Genomic DNA, 22,444 nt, shown 5'->3' on the forward strand with positions numbered 1-22,444 from the left:
CTTATGTCCATTATCAGACACGCTGACAGCTGGTCATCCAATGCTTCATGTCTGCTTTTGTTCTGACCTTTTCCCAGAATCACTCTTTCGCTTCCAAATGTGATATCGACGTTATGGAGCGCTGGGATGTGGAATTGGCCACTTAGGACGTGTGAAAACAGCCATGATTGTAAATTGCTCCTCTGGTGGTCGCTGAAGCAGATGTGCCAGAGTGATTTTTAGATTGATATGACTTTTTAAAAATAAAACTCTTCTGGAGCTCATGTTGCAAGTGCTTTGTTTGTCTTCACAGCAGCCGTTTATTAGCACGTTTATAATTTAAATGCTCTTACAAACAACAGTTAAATGTGAACGTGTGCCTCAGTGTCTCCTCTTGATGGCCAGTCAACGCTGCTTTACACTATAGTTTTGCCATTCACCTACATGTATGCGTGTCTTTCCCAAGGACACTAAGAGGAGCCAGGAATCGAACTCTTCAAGTTGAAAGACGACTCGCTCTACCACTGAGCTACCGTTGCCCCAGTTAACACGTGTTCATCTTGGATCCCATAATAACCTTTATCAGCGCTGCATATCAAGTTCGCCACATTGCAGCTCTAATGATGTGATACCATCTTTGTACTCGCTGTTATACTGGATTATATTTTCTTTGTTAGGTTTTTAAAAGCAATTCCAGTTCACTAGTCTTTTATATATACACGGTGGCCTTGGATTACAAACTGTTATTACAAAATGTGAAACACTTATATAAAGCTTGGGACATATTAACATTTTTTAAACAAATTAAAAAGAAAGGGAATGTACCACACAAGTGAAAAAGTGTTTTTGGGATTAAATCCCAAAACAAATTTGCTTTGTAAAGGTGTTCCATGATGTTTTGTCATAACGGTTTGATTCTAAAACCATGAAGCAACAACAGTGGAACACGAGCAGACATCCATCGACCATCTCCATAACACCCAATACCATTTTGAATTTGGAGATATTTAAGATTGATTAAAGATTAAAAATGTCATTTTATCTTATTTAGCAACCCAAAAAAAAATCTCCCGTGACCCCGATCAAGTGTGACACCGGCCTCTTAAAACTAGACTTGTACAATAATTCAAGTTATTGATAAAACCTGTGTTTGTCCTGTTATTTCACGTCGGCAAATGTCTGCGGTGAAAAAGGTCTGTCACGCCAGGTTTGTTCAAGACACACAGACATGTAAGAGTATGAGTCATTCACAGTGTTTCAGTCACATCATTACAATCAAAATATCAACTGTCACTGAATTTGCACAGAGCTCTTTACTGCATACTGAGTCATGGATGTAATTTAGTCCAAACCGTTTAGTGTTTTTTCTACCTTTTGTCTGTGAGCAGCTTAACTCAGAAAGTAATTGTCAACTGTCCATAATTTACCTCTTGGAGACCAAATATACAGTCATTTTATCCCGTAGTACAGGGGTAAACATGACTTACAGCAGCTTATTTGAATGTTCTATTTATCTTTTAAATGTATGAGAGCTTATTCATGTCTCTTTTAACAAAACAGATGTTTTATTTGGGTTCTTGTTCTCCATTTAGGACCATACTCGCTGCTCGCCTTATTTTGAGCCACCGTGATCACTGTGCACCATGACGACATCAGTGGGTGTGTCAGGAAAAAGAATGTGCACTATGCGATTCGTTTACATTTTTATCCAAGAACTCGGCTCCTTCACTGACTTTACTGAGTCCTGAATGAATAAGTTCATTATTTCCGCAGGTTCTGTTGAGCGCCAACAGAAAACAACACCCATAGACAAAGGAGGAAAATTCCTAATCCTTCAAAGTGGATCCATTTTTATACCACTTCAGGTTGTCTGATTAAAAATAAAAAATCATAAAGAAACCAGGCTGCAGGCTGAGTTCAAGGCAGCATTGCTCATGGTTATTTGACACACGTTGAGTTATTCAGAAGCAGAGATGTAGAAATTCCAGACAGTCAGTTAAGCCATGAGATCCAATCACTGGAAGGAAATAAATAAATATCCCCTGTTACATACATTTCCACTGCATAAACTTGTGCAATTGTATCCGCCTTGTGAATGGGAGATTCTGATTAATCCCTTCAGTCATCCGTATGGTCTTCAAAGGTAAAGGTTCTCAAAGGTGTTGTAATGTGAGGGGAGAAGTGGAGGGCGGGGGAGGGAGGGAGATTATGCAAACTTCACAGTGATTAATTTTGGCCTGGGACGTATCTACCAGTGATGGTAGCCAGGAGAGGAGCATATTGATTGATTGCTGCAGGGGGTGCGAGGTTCTGCACATTTGCTTTTTGATGAATAGGCTGTCAGGGCCACGAACAACCAAATATGGCCCCGTAAATGAATGTTTAAGTGATTATGGTATAAGTGTAAATATTACACATCCATTAAGTGGGATTACACTTGGTGACACGTTAAAGGGGACGAGATGGCAGAAATATCCCACAATGGCGCGCGGGTTCATGGAGGAAAATGTGGTTTTAATCTGCATGTGTAATGTTTTTAGAATCCTAAACAGCGAAGACCTTGACATTAATCTGTGTGTGTGAGTGTGTGTGCGCGTGTGTGAGTGTGTGAGTGTGTGCTTTCACCAGGACTGAAGCTGTAAGTTGACAGAGCATGCCTGCGCATCCACCTGCTCAAATTACAGCGCGATGAAACACATCTGGGGCTAACGAACAGGAGGTTGAGGGTGGGAATAAACGCCGGCTTCAAAGATGATTTGTGCTCGGAGCACTTTTAATTCCCCCACGTAAGAAGAATCAATAGCAACCTGTACAACAGGAATACATTTGTGTCACATCGTGGGGACGAGGGAGCGACAACTCTTCTGCTCAGAAGATTTAAACAATAAGCATCAACAGGACTAAAACCCAGCCAACATATAAACTGGTTAGAGGGTTAATTCTAGAGAGTTGCCAGTAATTAAGGACTCCCTCACTCTCTCTCTCGCTATCGTCGTCTCTAGTTTTCTATAGCTCACAGCTTGACACGATTTCAATAATTAAAAAAAAAAAATAGCACTTGAGTCGTCTTTAACTTTTAAAGCTTCAGCACTTGATCGTTCAAAATATGCAAATGTATGCGCAGTGTTCATCATTCATTGTTCAAGTAAGCACTTTCCGTCTCCTCGCTGGCACGCAATCCCCAAACACTTCGACCCCCATATCAGCAATCTCTCTAAATGGCAGACAGGACTCTTGAGTCATAATTATGGCAGAAAAAATTATATAGTGTGTCTGAAGTCACACATGGATGGATGTAAACACCAATAGGTGTACGTACACACACACACACACTTAAACAAATATACATGTCATGAGTTACAGTGATTTCAAAACACAGAGAAACCTGATGGATGTCAAACAGAATGTTTTCCTTTAGTGTGTGTGTCTGCTTGTGAGTGTGAGACAGGTTGAAGGTGTGTGAGTCTAGGTGGATGCTGGGAGCTGATTGGTCCTGCAGAGGAGAGACCAGTACAAGAGGCCTGATGCTGGACGAGAAAGTCTGGCTCACAATCTCTGTTCCAGTTCATCCCAAAAGGTGCTCGATTGGCTTGAGGTCAAACCGTGTCTTTATAGTCCTTGCTTCGTGCACTGGGGCACGGTCTTGTTGGAATAGGAAAGGACCTTCCTCAAACTGTTGACACAAAGTTGGAAGCATAGAACGTTGAAGTGTTGTTTTTGTTCTGTTTTGTCTTTTTTCCATGTAGCGGGTTTGGGTTTCATGAAAGGTGCTTAGGTACTTTTCAAATGTCAAATTTAACATGCAAAAGCTGGTGTTCATGTATACAACTGCAGTGTTTTTCTTCATTTTAAAGTGTTAAATGGTTTAACATGCAGTAAATTGTAAAAAACTGCCAGATATTGAACATTATTCTGGAGAAACTGACACTTTTTATGGTTAAAATAAGCAAAAAATTGTCCAGGTGGACATTTTGAGGCTTAGGTGTTAAAGGGATAACGGGTGTGGCCAAATACCTTTGTCCATATAGTGCATCTGATCTCACATATCTCAGTTCCCAGTGCATGTATTTGGTTTGTAATCTCACAGTAATCTCCTCAGTTGGACTTTTAATGCATTTTAGCTTCATTCTCTGGAACACACACACACACACACATTAAAACATCATGACCTTTCCTTTCTGCTGCCACTTTCTCTTTAAGACAACATCTGCATTACTGCAACATGCTGTGTTGCAGAATCTCGCGCTCATTTCCATATCCCCAGACGGAGTCTCCTCAACCTCACATGGCCTAAATGATAAACACCGGGGGCCTCTGTTTGCTACTGATCTTTTGAAGAGGAGACAGACAGAAGATCAATACACTCGCCACCCTCTATCCCATCTGTAGGCATTGGCTTTTCTCGTGCTCAGTCCCTCCTCCCAACTGCACTCTTTCGGCCCCAAATTGTCACTCTGTCGTCGCTTCCTGTGCAGCCTCCGTGATGGCTCGATCGTCTGCCGCTCGCTCACGTGCCCACATCCCCGTGCCGTCCTTCCCGTTATACCCCACCTTCCCCTGCTCTATCCTTTATTGCTTTATAAGAAATATAATCCCATTGATCCGAAAACCCGATGGGAAGCGTTGATCTGTAAACAGACGAGTGTTCAATAAGAGCTGGGAGGAGATGGAGGGATGGTGGGTGTTTGTCAAGTGTTCTGGGTTCACCTGCTCCTGGAGAGGCTTGAGAGGTGTGCTGCTGTGAGAGGAGAGGAGGTGGTGGTGGGTGGTGGTGGGGCGCCAGCGTCTGTGCGCGTGTGTCTTGGCATCATTTATCAGTTTTATTGCTTTCTTGTCTTGTTGCAGGTTGCCGTCGCCCCTCACCTGGCCCTCCAGCTCCCGGTAAACTGCGCTCCCTTCGCTGCTGCAGCCTTCGATCAAACTATGTTCTGCTTGTGCAATTAAAAGTCCACAGCTCAGGGTGAACAGATGAAAGGTGTGACATTTTGCTTCTGACTGATGATGAATTCAAAGTGACGGGCTGGACAGATGCATCCAGCCAGACACGGATATGGATTTATTTTCCCCCCTCCTCATATTCATACACTCTTTCCACAACGCCTTACCCATGACTTCCTCCCACCTTCGCCGCTGTCTAATTTTGCATTTTTGCAGCTTCCTGGAGGTGATAGGTCATAGCTGCAAGGGAGTGTCCCCCACACCCCACTTTCATCCTAAATCATTACCTGACAGTTTAAAAGGGCAGAAAGCAACGGATGGCTTTTTTGTCTGTGTTTCCATGGTTATTTTCTTTCTTTCAACCCTTTTTTCCTTTAGCGCCTGTGATAAAGTGAGCGGGTCCATCTGTACTTATGCTGCTTCTGTGTCAAGGTTGTTTGTCACTTAGAAAGTGAGGCCAGATTTTTCTTTTCCTCTCTCTCTGGCTGATGTGTGAGAAGCAAAATAAATTAGGCTTGTTTCTGTCCGTTATATTTTAGCACAGAAAGTCAGTGGGTGTCATTTTACTCCCTCGAAACTGAACTTGGTTTAACCTGGAGCGTCTCTAGCTACAGGTGGGAGGGTGTTTCTGCAGTAATGGCTTTTTGTGGTCAACCTATTGATCCAGCTTTAAATGCTAAATCGAACCCTCTTACTTGCATGGGTTAGAGTGGGAAAAAAAACTGAAATATTTAAGGATTACCATAAAATGTTGTTGAAAAATATTACCATCCAAGTCAAAAATGTGATTTGAAAAAATACATTTATTTATAGCCATAAACAACCGTCATATCAAGATTTCCAGACCACAACCACACATTCAATTATTATTTTCCCCTTTGACACACAAACATCTTGTTGACCTTTATAACATGAATAATGAGTCAAGACTGAAATGATGCTACATGGGTGAGACATCGGAAAGCAGTTCTACTATATACAGTATATATATGTATATATAAATATATACATATATATATATATATGATATAAATAGTTACGGTAGAGTTTGAGCTGCAACCTTCTGCTCTGGCCAAAGTTCGATTACGCCTTGTGGCCCTTTGCTGCCCGTCGACCCCCCCCATATCTCTTTCTTCCATTCAAGCCACAGTCACGTCACTTAATGCTTTCTTTCTGTAAGTTACAGAAATGTTACAGGCTGTAACGCTGATATGCGTTTGCTTAATGAATCAAAATATCGTTGTATGCATGTGTTATTTAATAAATCTTAAGTAAAAGGCTAATACAAATAACACTTTATTTGGTGACCCAATCAACACCTCACATTAGGGATTGACTGATTAATATCAGATATATATGACAATAGCAAAACAGCAAAAACACAGATTTAAGAAGCTGGAAACAGCAAATGTTTGATGTTCAGCTGGTCGGGTGCAAACTCACTCTTCCCGCTGTGTCGTCCTCTCAAACTGCGCTGGTTTTTTAACAACTTAACTGAATTTTCTGTCTTCGTTCTGTTCCCCATGGTTCTTTCTATCTGTCTCCCTCCCTCTCAACAAGGCTTCACCTACTTTCTAACTGAATTCTGTGTCTTGTGTGACGTAAAAAAACATTTTCACAGACTTTTCATGGACCAAAGTCGTCTGAACCCTGGACAGGAAGTATGTCCTCTCAGCAACTTCAGACAATGTCAGTGTTAAATCTATATTTCTATTGAACATGATACATTTTAAATCAATGACTCTTCTTCATATGGGACCATACAACATGTGGTATGGCGCACTAGTGCCCCCTATTGATGAGCGTCCCCTGGAGGGTACAGTAAACATACAAAAAAAATCTGTAAAATGTATTTTATGATTAATTAGTCACTGTAAAAGCTGCTGGAGAAGAAAAAAAAACTGCTGTCCAGCAACATTTATCTTTACTCCAACACGGTACATCCATGATATTGATCCGAACAGTCTCGAGAACCAACACAGACCTGAAGGTCAAAGGCACATTCTCACTGATGACCTGTAAAACCAACTGCACAGTTAAAAAGGTGCCATCGATATTGACCTCCTGAACTTTTCTATCATAGTTCCCTAACAGAGTGCGTGCCTCTCATCTCTGGAGTCTTCAATTTAAAAATCAATCTGGGCCTCAGACTGCGCCTTGGAAGCATCATGTGAAACAGGTGAGCACAAAAATGAGCACAATGTTGTTTGACAACCTTTCTATGGCAGTGAAGACAGAGGCTACCCATCCCTCCTGGTGAGGAAAAGCATTTTCAATCGGTTTTTAAAGGGGTGTTTGACCGGTGGGAATGTGTTGATGGTGGGGTTGCATGGGTGGAAACTGAAGAGCCAGATGAACACGTTCATTTCTTTGCAATCTGTGTTAATCATCTGTTTTTGTTCCATGTTCTCAAATCCCAGTTACACGTGAAATTATACCTCACGTGCTGCAGCAGTGTGAATTATCTGAACTGGTGCGTTCTCAAAACAGCCAGCCTCACACACGGAGCCCAACCTCCAGTAATGTTATAGTCCAAATACGATGCATGGACAGAGATCGGCAGGTCTCACTCCGCTCCAAAATGGGGTCAGTGCTGAACCAAGGTCTGTGCTGTGCATACGTGCACGACTGTTATTTCCCAGTGTGACCCGTGACCGAACACACAATGGGTAAGCGGTTGCTCTGTGATTCACAATAATGCAGCGATGAAAACAACCCCTCTTGGCACAAAACGCATTGTTATGTAGCGTTTGTTGTGTGCAGGGGACAAGGATAGTTCCTTTCTATTGAATTAATGGACAAATCACGAGTGGCACGCCATTCATCAAACAACAACATGACCATTCAGGACGATTGATCCGCCAATTTCACCAGTCAGCGATAATCAGGTGGCTCTCCAGCTCGAAGCGTTTCGTGCTCTAGATCCGTCCCACTTTCAGAGGGGAACGGAAAATTGGTTTCCAAATAGGCAGAGAATAACAGAAAATTAGTCCAGGAAGAGCTGGCAGAGAAGAGCAAACGTGACTCATCAAATAAACATGCAGCACTACTATTGCTTCATTAGGATAACAACAAATTATCATTTAATGTGAGAGCTTTATCAAGTGTATGTTTTTGTTTGTTTTTTCTGAAAATGGCTAGCTTTTTTGTTTAACTTGTACTTTGTCCAGAAGAGATTAGCTCATAAAGAGCAGAAGCCAAAAAGGGAAAAAAAATAAACAGATTTTCTGGGCTCAAATTGGATATTTCATTATTATGGTTCGCCGAGCCAGCTGTAACCTGCCTTTATTGATGTTTATTGTGCCGTCTTAGATAGCACAATTTGACTATTCCTTACTGGAGGTGCTGCGTTTGATGAGTGGAAATCAGTCCATTTGTGTAGCCTGACCTTTTGTCTGCCTGTTGGCTGAGCATGTGGCTGCATACCTGTTTTCTCGCAAGAGCCTTTCAGTGCCGTCATCATTTCAGTCGGGCAATAATTCTGTCAGATTTGATTGCAGACGTGGATTTCTGGATATATAAGGAGTGGCTGCAGGTCGTGCTCAGACTATATGTAAAACGGATGTCGTCATATGTAAAGCCAATGGAGAAGAGAACCGGTGTTCTTGAAAACGGCCATCAGGAAAGCAAAGAGGATTTATTTTGTATGTAAGGCTATATCACACATTTATTTCCTGTCAGTTTCAAACAGCATGATGTACATTTAGTAAATGATGGTCCTATTTCCCCTGTTCACACCTGGCATTAGTGTATCCTGGATGCACACACCACATGTGCATGTGTTTTTTTAATTAGTCTGAATGTGCAGATGTGTCCACTGTTAATGATTTAGGCTATTGCAGCTGAAAAAGCTGGCTTTTACTCATTAAAACACTTGGAAATCAAAAGAAAATAGAGCGTTATTAGAGGATATAACAAGACTTTTGTTACATTAGTTCAAAAACGTCTATTAATATTATGTAGAAAATCAAGGTCCATGAAGGTAGCCCGCCTCGGGTTAAAAAAAATAACAATAATAATAATCCAGAAAGCACAAATAAGTAACATAGAACATGTTTACAATCCTGGGACCCCTGTCCTGCATGTTTGAGATGTTTAGATGTTTAGTCCACTTCCAGAACGACACTGAAGGTTTGAGCATCACAGGTCTCCGTTGATTGGTCAAACTTCATGATGATGCTTTCTTTGATGGAGCTGGATCTCTGCTGATTGGGAGAAATCCAGGTTTTTCTAAGATATTGCGGTAACGCACGGTAACGCCTGGTGGTTTCACAACTTACCAAATATATTTTTTCGCCTGGCAAAGTGCCAATATATGTCCTGAGGATGGGTTCCATTCATGCTATGGAATGAGGCCACATGGGTCCTCAAACCACCTCTAAATGTGGTTTATGTGATCCGATCTAAGGACCCTTTTTAGATTGCGTGCATTTAGACCAATCCTAGCACCATTTAGCTGGCGATTTCTTGGGTGCGAGCAAGTATAGCTGGACTTTACAAGCTTCCTGCTACATGTTACAGTCTCCATCTTAGCTCCGGCCCCGGGGATTCCGCTCAAATATAATCAATAGACTGTGCAGTATATAAACTTTTATTTCCCTCGGTGACAGTGACTCTGTCAATTTCAGTCTATTAAAATGAGATTTGTCAACAAAATATTTCCCCCCTTCCTCGGTGTACTGTACAGTATGTTCACATCTCTATCCTCCGCACTGTCGGATGTTTCTCCTTCAAGGCCGTTTTTAAAGGGCACTTCTTTATTACTGTGCAAAAAAAAAATGTTGCACTTGTGTTATTATTACTGGTGTTTTCCGCATGTAAACAAGCTGAAATAGTTAATCCTCAAACACTGAGGATTTATGTCTGCTTGCTTGATTTCCTTGGTAGTATAATCTCCTACTTAGTCAACAACAAATGACTGCAATTGCCAGACAGACACCAGAGTCAACTTAGCATGTAGGCAGATGGCTGGCACAGAGAAATCATAGCTGTGTAATATTCATAAATATTAATTTCTGAGTATGTGGTTTGAACTGGGAATGTGTTATTCTCATATTTTCAACCCTCAGCTCACAAGCATGATGTTACTGCAATGGCTCTTAGCTCTTTTCCGTGTGTGTTCATTTCACCCCGAGACCTGCCAGATAAAGCTGTAACCGGCACAGTGACGGAAGTGTAATGCTGTCACGGTTGATTCCCGTGAAAACGGAACAAAGAGGGCAATCTGAATCTGGACAAGACACACAGCACACTGGCTTAGTAGCCAGAGAAGGAAAGGAAAACATCTTACTTGTTGAAGACGTCAACTCAGAATCATCCACATCAATTTATTTGCTTAAACTCATCTTCAGACACATCATTTCACTTGTGGCTTTTAATAGTATTGGTAGCAGATTGCTTTGGGTTTTTTTTAAGTTATTAAGTTGATGTTCCATTAACACCAGAGCTATGTGGTGACACAACATCAAAACAAATCTAGCTCAAACACAAATGCAGTGGTGATTTGTCTTAAACTTGTGAGTGCAATCGCTTTCTCATGGTAAGTGGAAAAAAAAATCCTGCTTAAAGTGATAATTTTGTCATTGTATTTTCAAACAAATGCCACAGAAAGTATGTACAATGATTTTCTTCCAGCTAAACACTGAGTAGGATTGACTTTTAAGTACATTCAGTGCTCATATAAAAAGACTAGTCTCTTCAATGACCATTAGGGTGGAACACCAGTGGTTACGAAAATAACAAAGTTTGGATGTAAAAGTTTGAGAAAGCGACTCAAGTTCTACCTTGATTTTTAATATCAGTAAACACCTCAGTTTATAATGTCAGTCACTGTAGTTTTAAGTATTCTTCATGCAAATAAGATGGTGCAATTGACAATTAAAATACACTGTCAAAGGTGAGTTCAGGAGTTGGGCACAACGTTCAGAACAACTCATTTAACCATAAATAACCAGCAGGCAGGCAGACAAAGGAACAGCACAAGCAGCAACGCAACAAAACCCCCCACACACTGACCAAAGACTTGAACTTATACACAACCTCGTTAACGTGGGAATGAGCTGCAGGTGCTGATGGGAGGAGAAACACAGGTGGAGGCAACGAGGAAGAAACGACAAGTATAGGAAGGGGGAAAAAAAAACACTGGGAACATGGCAGAGCTGACGAGGCAAATGAAGAGCAGGTGTGGAGGGTGGAAGCAGGTAGAGGAGAAGCAAAGAAACGCAGGCACGAAAACAATCGTCATAATCAAATGACACCGATGGTGGAAAGTTCAAACTTGACACATGTAACGCGGGAAATAACATCACCAAAATACAAGCTGTGGCAATAAATAAATAAAAGACAGAAGGTGGAAAACAAAATGACAGAGACACATAAATAATTAGCCTTTCCAGGAAACCTAGAAAGTATACACTCAACCTTTTTTCTTAGACAGATTAATGAGCAGAGTCCAGACACTTGCCCACAGAGCGTTTTGGTGTGAAACAGACAAATTGCCTGCAACATCACTAACACTAATAATTGATATTGAGGGGTTTCACTGGTCTTTAGCCTTTTTTCACTGCCGTTGTGTGTGTTACAGAACACATTTGTTCACAGAACAGATGAGGACATCTCTCCAAAGTAACCTCAACACTAAGGCCTGAGGCTATAAGGAGACACACAGTCTTTCCTTTTACGCGTTTACCTTTTGATTTCTCTCAATCTCCAATACTCCTCCCCTCAGGAGGCTTCTGAGCGTTAACCGAAAGACTGCAGGCTTTACCTAATTGTTTTGTTCACCTCAGAAAAAATCATTAAGCATTTGTGTGTGTGTGTGTATATGTGTGGGTATGTGTGTGTGACGGGCCGTCCTCTGAGCCAATGGAACCTGGGGAATAATTTTAGATTGATCCACAGACATCCGGTAGAACTCCCCGGCTGTTTTGGCACCTGTGCAGATGGCAAACCTTAAAATATCAGTCTCCTCACAGAGGTGATAGCTCGAGAAAAGTGAAGCACAGGCTCCATAATAAAACTCACACCAACACGTTGTCAGCAGAGTGGGGAAAACAATGTGCAGTGTGCTGCCAAGGTTGGTAGTAAGGAAAGGAGAGTTGGAGATCCTTGATTGTGCTAAACAGAAAGATATAGAAAATATAGACAATTAGAAACAGCCATGTGTCCTACATGCTTGTGTCGTTTTAATAGTTCCATCCAAGGTTTTCTGATGTTATAACACTTCCCTTTGTACTTTCTTTTACTAACAGCGTATATGATGTACAGGCATTATAATATTTAAAGGGTTTTATTTAGATAAAGGAGAAACATGAGTGTGTTTCATGGAATCTTAGCAGAAAGATTGGGTTTGAGGCAAATGTATAACAGAAATGTAAAGTGGGTGTATAACCGTATATATATCTAATAAGAAACAAATAATATACAGTTGCAACGGTGACATGTTTACCTTTAGATGATTGTTGAACTAACTGGCCTTAAAATAAAGAGTAAAAACACTCTTTGGGCTCATGTTGATGCCAAAAATAAAGTGTTAAGTTCTCCATAAAAGTAAATGTGTAAGAGTCTTATTATGGAGAACATGGGAATATGTGAGTGCTAAGTGTGAAGGTACATGTACTTGCAGCAAAAACGTAAGGATCCTCAACAGTTCATCATCAATTGCCGATGTATTACACTTATGACATGTAATACATGAGATGCAGCATAAAGAATGATTCAATGTTGAGGTTTAATTGCTTAAAACAACATCCTGCTTTCACCTAATAAGTGAGAAGAATATGATAACGAGAAATAAATGATGAGTTCTCACAAACGTACAGTATCTGCTGCAGGTTTGGCTTCAGCAGTTTGTGTGTAAACATCTCTGAAGTGAATAAAGCGCCGCGCAGAGATGCAATCATTACTCTGCGCTGTTATTTACAACCACCTCGGCTGTCACACGCTTCCACTCCTGATTAGTTTTTGCCCTGATTAGTTTGCCAATCATGTGTAAATCACTCTGCTCTGCGTATGAAGGAGACAAAGCGGCTACTGTATTGGTCATAATCGCGTTATTATAATGTGCATTTACAGTAAACAGCGGTAAACAACAGATTAACCAAAGGAAGTGTTGTCACATGGAGGATGTGTAATAAATGGGAAATTCAATTCACTCTGCTCTTCTCGGCTCAGAGTCTTTCCTGTGTTTGACAACAGACACGCGTCAGTGTGAATTCTCTTCTCCCATCACTCCCATTTTACCTGGCTGCAACTCCATTTCACCGGTTCAGGACTAATAGGCAATCTGTCCCAAATCCTCACCCTGCTGGTGATGGACGGCTAACTAATTACAATTGTGCTGTACTGCTTTATTATTATTATTATTATCATTATTTTTTTATTTGGCTTCTTCCACTGTCTACTCAGTTGTCCGTTAGTTTTCTTTTCAACTGTTGTTCTTTCAGGAGGTCTGTCAGTAACACAAGAAAGTAAAATATTTAAATAGCAATTCATCTGAATTTCATGACTCCTATTCATGTTTCACAGAGGGAAACTCCTATTATTTTTGATGGATGTAGATAGATAGATACCTTATCTGTAACTAGCACGATAGATATCTTGCACGCTAACTAGCACGATAGATAGATAGCTTGTATGCTAACTAGCACGATGGATAGATATCCTGCACAGTAACTAGCACAATAGATAGATAGCTTGTATGCTAACTAGCATGATAGATAGATAGATAGCTTGTACACTAACTAGCACAATAGATAGATATATAGATAGGTAGATAGATAGCTTGTACGCTAACTAGCACAATAGATAGATGATAGATAGATAGATAGATAGATAGATAGATAGAGATAGATAGCTTTAGCTAACTAAACAATAGATAGATGATAGATAGATAGATAGAGATAGATAGCTTAACTAACTAGCACAATAGATAGATGATAGATAGATAGATAGATAGATAGATAGAGAGATAGATAGCTTGTACACTAACTAGCACAATAGATAGATAGATAGCTTGCTAAGTATATAGATAGACAGATAGATAGATAGATAGATAGATAGATAGATAGATAGATAGTAACTAGCAATAGATAGATAGATAGATAGATAGATAGATAGATAGATAGATAGATAGATAGATGGATAGATAGATAGCTTGTACGCTAACTAGCACAATAGATAGATGTTTCATATGTTACCACAGATACAATGATGTTACGTAATTACCGTCTGATTGTATCTGGACTTTAAAGGCCTGAACTGTGACTCAGCAGCATGACATCAGTGATTGAAATGAAAGTGACACCAGACAGACAGTCAGACAGCCAATGTCAGAGACGAGGCGAGGTAGAAGATGCAGAAAAGCAGAAAGTGAGCGAGAAGGTGGGAGACAGATGGAGGCAGGGAAGGGAGAGATAGGCAGATGAAATTACACCTGCAGGTCTGTTAGCTTTAGCAGTAAGAGTCCAGCAGTGTGATGTCCCATAACATACCCCGAGGGTCCATAAGGAATAAGGAGCGAGTAAACCTCACATATCAAAGTTTCTTTTCTCACACCCTCCCGTTATTGCTCTTGTGCCTCTCCTTGACAGCCCCACGATTCATTTCCTCCAGCCTGAACGACGGGAAATGAATAGAAAGCTTAGTATATTGTCAGGCACTAAATGGAAAAGCCCTTGCTCCGGAGACACAATGCAGGTGCAGGTAAGAATGGAAAGTTCAGTTTAAAATGCCACTCGGTCCCATGGCGCGGCACAAGGCGACACCTGTCTCACATGGCTGCAGAGAAAAGGCAAGGATGGTTGACTGCGTGTATAACATTCACACGTCATTGTGCAGTCTGCAGACCGCAGGATTCCTTACACTTACACTTGCACCTCGGCATGAGAGGTGTTTTTTCCACAATCTTATTTAGCTTAGCATAATCAAGTTCAATGTCTTATGATATTTAAAACTACTGCATCGTAGCCACTTGGCAAGAGAGGCCACCGGTGTGGTGTTCTGCTGCTTTAGCCCATCTGCTTCAAAAGAGTACAGGTTTGATAGTCCTCTTCATACCTTGGCTGTAACAAGTGGTTATTTGAGTTACAGTTGCCTGGGTCATTTCAAAACAGTGTCATCATTCTCCTTTTGACCCTCTGGCATCAACAAAGCATTTTTTTGCCCAGAGAACTGTCGCTCACTGGATATTTTCTATTATTCACGCCATTTTTCAGGAAACCCTAGCGATGGCTGTGTGTGAAAATCCCAGTAGATCAGCAGTTTCTGGAATACTCAGACTACCTCGTCTGGCGCCAACAGGCAGGCCATTTTCAAATTCGCTTAAATCATGCTCAGTTTGAACTTCAGCATGTTGTCTATAGATAGACATGAGATCATATTTCCATAACACCTGCTTACTGTGGATGTGCTCGGTGCAGAACCAAAGGGGAGCCACGTATGTACTCACATACTGACAAACTCACACGGTATAATTTTACAGTGCACAGGGAAAGAGGTGCAAAACTGAAATGAGCATATGGGGTTTCTGCAAGGACAATAGCAGATGACTTGTAATTGGAGAACATCCAAGGATGAGCTTGAAACTCTCTTAGTTTGAGCTTTTTAATAAAAAGAAGATGAAGCTATAAGAAGAGAAGTCAAAATGACTCCTGAAAAGCATAAAAATTGTTGTGTGCTGCTAAAGGTACATAGAGTGTCCCATGATGTAATCTCCATAAAAAAACACACCAGGTTTTGGGTTAGTGTAAAAGCACATTACATGTCTATAAAACATGTTGCATGAGCTGCAATTGGTTTTGAACTGTGGTCTGACATTTTGGTGGAAATGTCTTTGTCATGCCCCACCACCAATTTTGCAAACACACTGCGATCTGGGAGAAACGTATGTCCTTCACAAGATATCATTTAAAAATGCTGTTTAGTTTTGTGGGATTAGGTTGCTGTAATTACAGGTTTGACACATGTGTAATTCTTGTTTTATAAATTCAGCATTTTAAATCAAGACTTCCCTCCAAAGACAATTTTCAGTAAGTATAATGAAACCTGGTGTGCTTTTTATATGGAGAAGTTGTTGTTGAGACCATGGGGGAAAAAAATCACCCTCTCCTTGTTTGTTTGTGTCTCAAATTAAAGACGTTAGTCAGTGTGCCTAAAGCAAAATACATTCATCAGTAGGAAATTGTTATCATTACACTAATTTCCTCATTTCTGCCAAAAGCACCACAATTGGTTTATACAATTACTTTGATATGCCTGTCTGTGTACAAATAAACAAGGAATGTTTGTTTCAGAAAATTCATCCAGGTAATTAAAAATACGATTAAGTTATGAAGAAACATCATTTTACGGAGACTGGGTGCTCACCATGGTAATTATAACACTTAGCAAAATCAGGTAAGGTTACATAGATTGACAGTCAATGTGGCAGCAGTTAGAAGTAGAACAAGAACAGAAAATGGCATTTTTAAATCACTGTCAGTGTTGTTCTGTTAATGGTGCAGAATTCTGACCCAAACTTTCTGAATGTGGTTTATGTCGTTGAAGCCGATGGATACCATTGCTCTGTTTTTATGATGAGTCAGTGAAGATCGAGGATTGAGACATCGAGGATATCACTCCAAGAAATTGTAATTGCAATGCAAATAGCTCGAAGCTTTTATATTATCAGCATGCTGAGTCTTATACTTGAGGTCACTGAGCCACATTATGTTGTATCTGAGTGAGGGTTGCCTGGAGTAAATCTGTGATAACATATCAAACTCGGAGGAAATGCTGCCTGTAAGAAGAGATGCAGATATGCTCTCAAGCCTTGTTAGAAAAACATAGTTTATGTGACTTAAATGTCTCGATGCATTTTCCTTATGTTGAGCATTAGGCCACACGGTGCCAGAATGATGGTAATATACATCCACAAAGAGACCAGGGGACATCCAGAACCTGAACCGAGGGGGTTCTGCCAGACGTGGTCTCAAACAGAGTGGACAGTGCTGTTTGTATTCGGCTGGTTCAGCACAGTTTGTGACCTTCTTTCCTCATTCATGCTCCATGGAGCCTTTCTTTGTTATAGCTTTGGACTCTCTCGGGTGTGCTGCTCAGCATGGCTGAGCCTGAGATGACCCCACCACCCCGGAATTTAGACACTTCCAGATATAAGGAGGAAGATAAAATGGATGTTTGTTAAATGTAAAGTTTCTTTCATGCTCTACGTCTGGCTCAGCAAAGAAATATGAGGATAATCTATGCATTGCATGTCTAAACACGCTTATGTGACGCTGCTGCTGAATCGGTGATGTGGACGAATGCATGTGGTTTGTGATTATGGATGGATGAAACCACACAGAAAAGCAATGCAAAGATTACAGGAGATGTATATCACACAAAGAAAATTGCACTAATCCATCCATCCATTTTCTACCTCTTTATCCTCCACATGAGGGTCGTGGGAGTGCTGTGCCAATCTCAGCTGACATAGGGCGATAGGCAGGGCACACCAGTTTGCCAGTCCATCACAGGGCCACATAGACACAAATAACCATTCCCTCTCACACCTATGGTCAATGTAGAGTGTCCAATTTACCTACTCCCCGTATTGCATGTTTTTGCACTGTGGGAGGAAGCCAGAGAAACTGAGAAAAAAAAAAACACACACTCCATGCAGAAAGGCCCTTGTTCTAACCGGGTCATGAACCCCGGGTCTTCAAGAGCTAACCACTACCCCCAAATTGCACTAATCACACAACGGAAATCATGAGGACACAAAATTTGTGGCATTTTCTTCAGTCAGTCAAGTTGAAATATTGGAACTCAGGTAAAAAAAAATGTGCATGATGCAAAAGCCAAGAGCGAGACAGAAAGTAAGCGAGGAAGTTGTCGTGAATGAACCGTTATACCTAAGCCAACTTCTGAATTCTCCCCTTCAGCCAGATCTGCAGCAACATTTAATGGGTACTTTTTTAGCCTGGTTTTGAGAAATTATTTTAGTGAACACGGATGAAAATAAAACCAACTTGATGGGGGTAAAAACAGAAATAAGCAGATGATGTGAAACGACATTTACACCATATTTATAACAACACTATATGGACAAAAGTATTCAGACGCCTAACCTTTACACCAACAGGGACTGTAATAATGTATTCAAATACATATACAGTATTTTAATATGGTCTTGGTCCACTTTTTGCAGCTATAGCAGTTCCCGCACATCTTGGAAGTCTTTCCTCAAGTGTTTCTATGGGAATTTTTTTTTGCCCTTTTATTCTGTAGAGCATTTTTATGAGGTCAGGCACTGATGATGGACGAGAAGACCTGACTCACAATCTCTGTCCGAGTTCATCCCAAAGGTGCTCGATGGGGTTAAGGGTCAGGGCTCTGTGCGGGTCAGTCAAGTTCTTCCACACAAAACTCATCAAATCATGTCTTTATAGTCCTCGCTTTGTGCACTGGGACACAGTCATGTTGGAATGGAAAGGTTGCCACAAAGTTGGAAGCATATTGTCCAAATGTCTTGGTCAAAAAGTCAAATGTACTAATTTATTAACTAATATTACTTAGCTTATCTCAGTAAATGTTTGTGATTTATTTAAGGTTTCAAAATGGTAATATCTCATTTTTTTGTTGTTTTCATCTGATGTTTATCAGTGATTTAATCCCTCCCCTTGTTTAATTCCTCTCTTTGCCCTCGGCTGTCAAGGTTGAGGAAAAAACAATGCAGTGACATTCTCCATCCAAATCTGGCCCCCAGGTTTGAGTGAAGCTGCCACATCAGCACACGATGGTTGTTAAATATCTCATGGCTGCGGTCACGATAAGAAATTGGTAGAGGAGGAAATGAGTGGACTGATTTATTGAAATTTAAGATTGTTCAGTTGAGAGAGAGAGAGAGAGGTGCTGCAGGAGGAGTAATTCAGTGGTTTAAAAAAAAAAAAAGGCTTGTGGACACAAGCTCTGTCTGTACAGACGGAGAAATGGAGATCAGACAAAGAGGATTGCGGCGAATGGATGCAGGAAGCGTGAGAAAAAGTTTGTGTAAAGACGTTGTTTTCAATTACTAACCTCTGACACCCTTTGGATGTCATGGATGAAATTTCACCCCGAACAAAAAGACTCAAGTGGATGAGAAACGCATCAGTGGACAGGGCTGATTCACTGCTGCTGTACTGCGAGGGTTGCCGCGGTCGTCGGTTTTTATCAGTGTTACACGTTGTTCAGGCTCACAACAAGCATAACCTGTCTCCATAGAGATAGAGAGAATTTGGGAGAATCTTTACATAACAGCCATCTGGCATGGAATAGATAATGGAGGCTTTGTTAAAATATTAGTCGTCAATATGTCGTCACGCGCTACTATTATTGATTATAAGCAGAGTGTCTGCTCCATGCAGCTGCAGAGGAGAATTGGATCACAGACTTCAGCTGAATGCTAAAAGAGAGCCTGATGACATTATGATGGTCTGGGCGTAACACTTTTAGTCTACACTCACACACATTCTTGTACAGCATCTCAGTAAGGACACATAAAGACATAATGCATTTCCCAACCCCTTAACCATACCCTTACCTTAACCTAAACCATTACAACAAAATGCCAAACCCCAACCGTTAAACCTAAACCCAATTCTAACCCTAATGCCCTGGTATACTTTCAAACACATGCTGGGCGCACCAAATTACATGTCGTACGTGTCTCACTAGTCTGTATGTAATGTATGATGTATTATGTATATTGTATTATATTTAAAGTTAGACTTTTGATAAAGCTTATAGTTAGAGCTTGCTCAGGGAAACCTGGACCATCTCTTAGTTATGCTGCTATAGACCTAGACTGCTGGGGGAATTCCTCTGGTGCATGCACACTCTCTCACACTCAGGGTATGAATATGACTTTATTATATGTCATTAACCTTGTTCTTTCTCTCCCTAGTTTGTGTCTTTCCTTCCTTTCCGCTCTCTCTCTCTCTGTGTCCTCATGTTGCAGGTTGCAGGATCCAGATCCAGTTTTGAGGCTATTATTATTATTATTATTATTATTATTATTAATAATAACATACATATCATCACCATTATTTATATGCTACAACAATTGATGTAATGTGGACGAATGCATACATAATGTATGTTATGATTTGGCGCTATACAAATAAAAATGGAATTGAATTGAATAGCCTGGACGCAGGGAATAGGACGCATTCCTACCAAAGAAGAAGACAGCGATGCTACAGCTCTGGTCTGGTCTGGTTTGAGTGGCTCACAGCTGAAAGGCCAATCAGGCAGGGGAGTTGGGGTGTCGGTTCGAGGCTCGGATGACTGTCCTTGGCAACTACTTCTTCTGTTGTTAAAATGTTTTTTCTCCTTGGTGAGAAAGGCTTAATGCTCCACCTACTCGTGGAGCAGAAATTCAGTTTGCACGGTGTGCACTGGGTCAGTGTGCGCTATGTGCAAAAGTATACCAGGGCCTTAACCCTAACACACAGTTTTGAGCCTAAAAAAGTCTTTAACATAGTGCGCACCAGCCAAAATATCCTCACATGGTCAAAATGTCCTCACAAAGATATGATTGAATCCAAATGTGTCCTCACAGGCTACTACAGATACACACAAAAAAGCAAAGTCTATAAATAGTAGCATATGCTCAATATTTCACTGCAGTTTCTACTTAAAGCTAGGGTCCTAAAGTTGTTTCTCATACATGTCTTCTTACTAATGTGTTGAAATCCTTTTCACATCCCCATAGCCATTAATAGATAAAGTCTGTCGTCTTCACTTTATTAATAAACACAATTGGTCATTTATTGTGGACGACATGCAACGGTTTGCTGGCATACCTTTCTGACAATAAATGATGCACATGACTGCTTGCACCCTCCGTGTGCTCTAGCTCCCAACACATGACCTTGGCCTCCAGAGAGGCATATATGATTGAAGTGGAGACAATGGCCTCATGTGAGGCACCAGTCACCAAAAAAAAAAGAAAATTCCCAGTAGCATTTCAAGGACGTCTTGTGTTCTGCGGATGGAGCTTTGACAAAAAGCTCAGTTGGAGAAAAGTGTATTGGTTATTTAAATGAACCAAACTGTCCCTGGCTGTTACTATAACCACCCTATACTAATTATACATCACTTTCAAACCACTGTCTCGCACAGTGGGAGAGAGCGTGCACTACTGCATGCATCACGGGGGATTACCAGTAACAGTAGTTTTAAGAGTCTTCATGCAGGGATGCTGTATTTAAACTTTGCATGCAGGCCATTCTTAATCTGTGCTACTTCAAACATTTTTCAAGAGAGTGCAATTAAGACACACAAGGCTGAAGTCAGGATTACCACCAATGGACAAACTGCCCTACCCCAAAAAGGTTTAAAACCCAAAGCACAGAACTGCAATCACTTCTCAACAGGTTTCCCCACTGATTTAGCTGCTGATGCTTTTTTGACAATCAACCCACCTGTCAGCCACAGGAAGAAAACCTCCTTCATCGGGGTAGATGGAAGTGTGGCTTCCACATAAGAGATTAGAGACCTGTGCCTCTGGTGCCACAGAGTCAGAAGAGTCAAGTAGCCCCCTGTAGACAAGCCATATGGCCTAGGAAGAGCTTCATGGGCATATACGTGTGGCAGCAAGCACCACGCCAGTCCCTCTGCTGATTTCTCATTACCAAGGAATAAATAGAACAAGACAACAAAACAGTGGCCCTGTTGTGTCATACCCATTCTAACTTCGGTGTGAGACAGATGGCACAAACTAAATGGCAAGATTGGAATAGTTGGGAAACTGGGCAGTAGCACTAAGCACAACAAACAACAAACTGTGATGAAGAGAGCATTCTGTCCCTGCCCGTGTGCAGACACCGCCGTCATTTTCTGTCTTTGTTACCCGTCCTGTGCCTGCATAACAAATTGTCACCTTAAAGAGTAATCACCGTGACTGCACCCCGTGTTAGTTCTTGTTTTATTCAATGTGGCAGTGGCGTGGGAGGCTGTAGGGGAGGCGCGGGGAGCGGGAAGATGCCAGGTATATCCACTGAGGCGGCTGACGGGTCGGAAGGCAAGCAAGGCAGAAAAGTGCAGGATGCAAGAAGCTGAGGCAGAAAGGCTACCTGTAAATATAGCACAGCAGCACAGAAGCTTTGGTTTCCATTAAACAGCCATGTATTTCCCAGCTCCTGGCTTTATTGCACCGTTGCTTCGGGAGTGGGAGCCCAGAAGGCTCTTCAACATTATTAGCAGCTCACAGTACATAATCCCACAGCAGATTCTCGTCTATCTTCAGACCAGACTGAGATATATAGAGAGATGAGGACTGAGAACAGGGGGAGGGCGGTGGATGGTAAGAGGGAATGAAGGGAGGGGTTGGTGAAGGTTGCCAGTCTGTGTGAGTCCAAATCATTGACACAAGGAGGCAGAGAGACAGAGAGACAGAGACAGGCGTACATTATAAAGCCTCTGTGTTTCTCGTCAGGAGCGTCAAGCTAATTCAGTGACAGACACCAGATGGTGACCTGTCTCCAGAGGTCCCATGCGTCTCACT

This window comes from Solea senegalensis, linkage group LG19 (assembly GCF_019176455.1).
Source record: "Solea senegalensis isolate Sse05_10M linkage group LG19, IFAPA_SoseM_1, whole genome shotgun sequence".
NCBI classification, from domain to species: domain Eukaryota; kingdom Metazoa; phylum Chordata; class Actinopteri; order Pleuronectiformes; family Soleidae; genus Solea; species Solea senegalensis.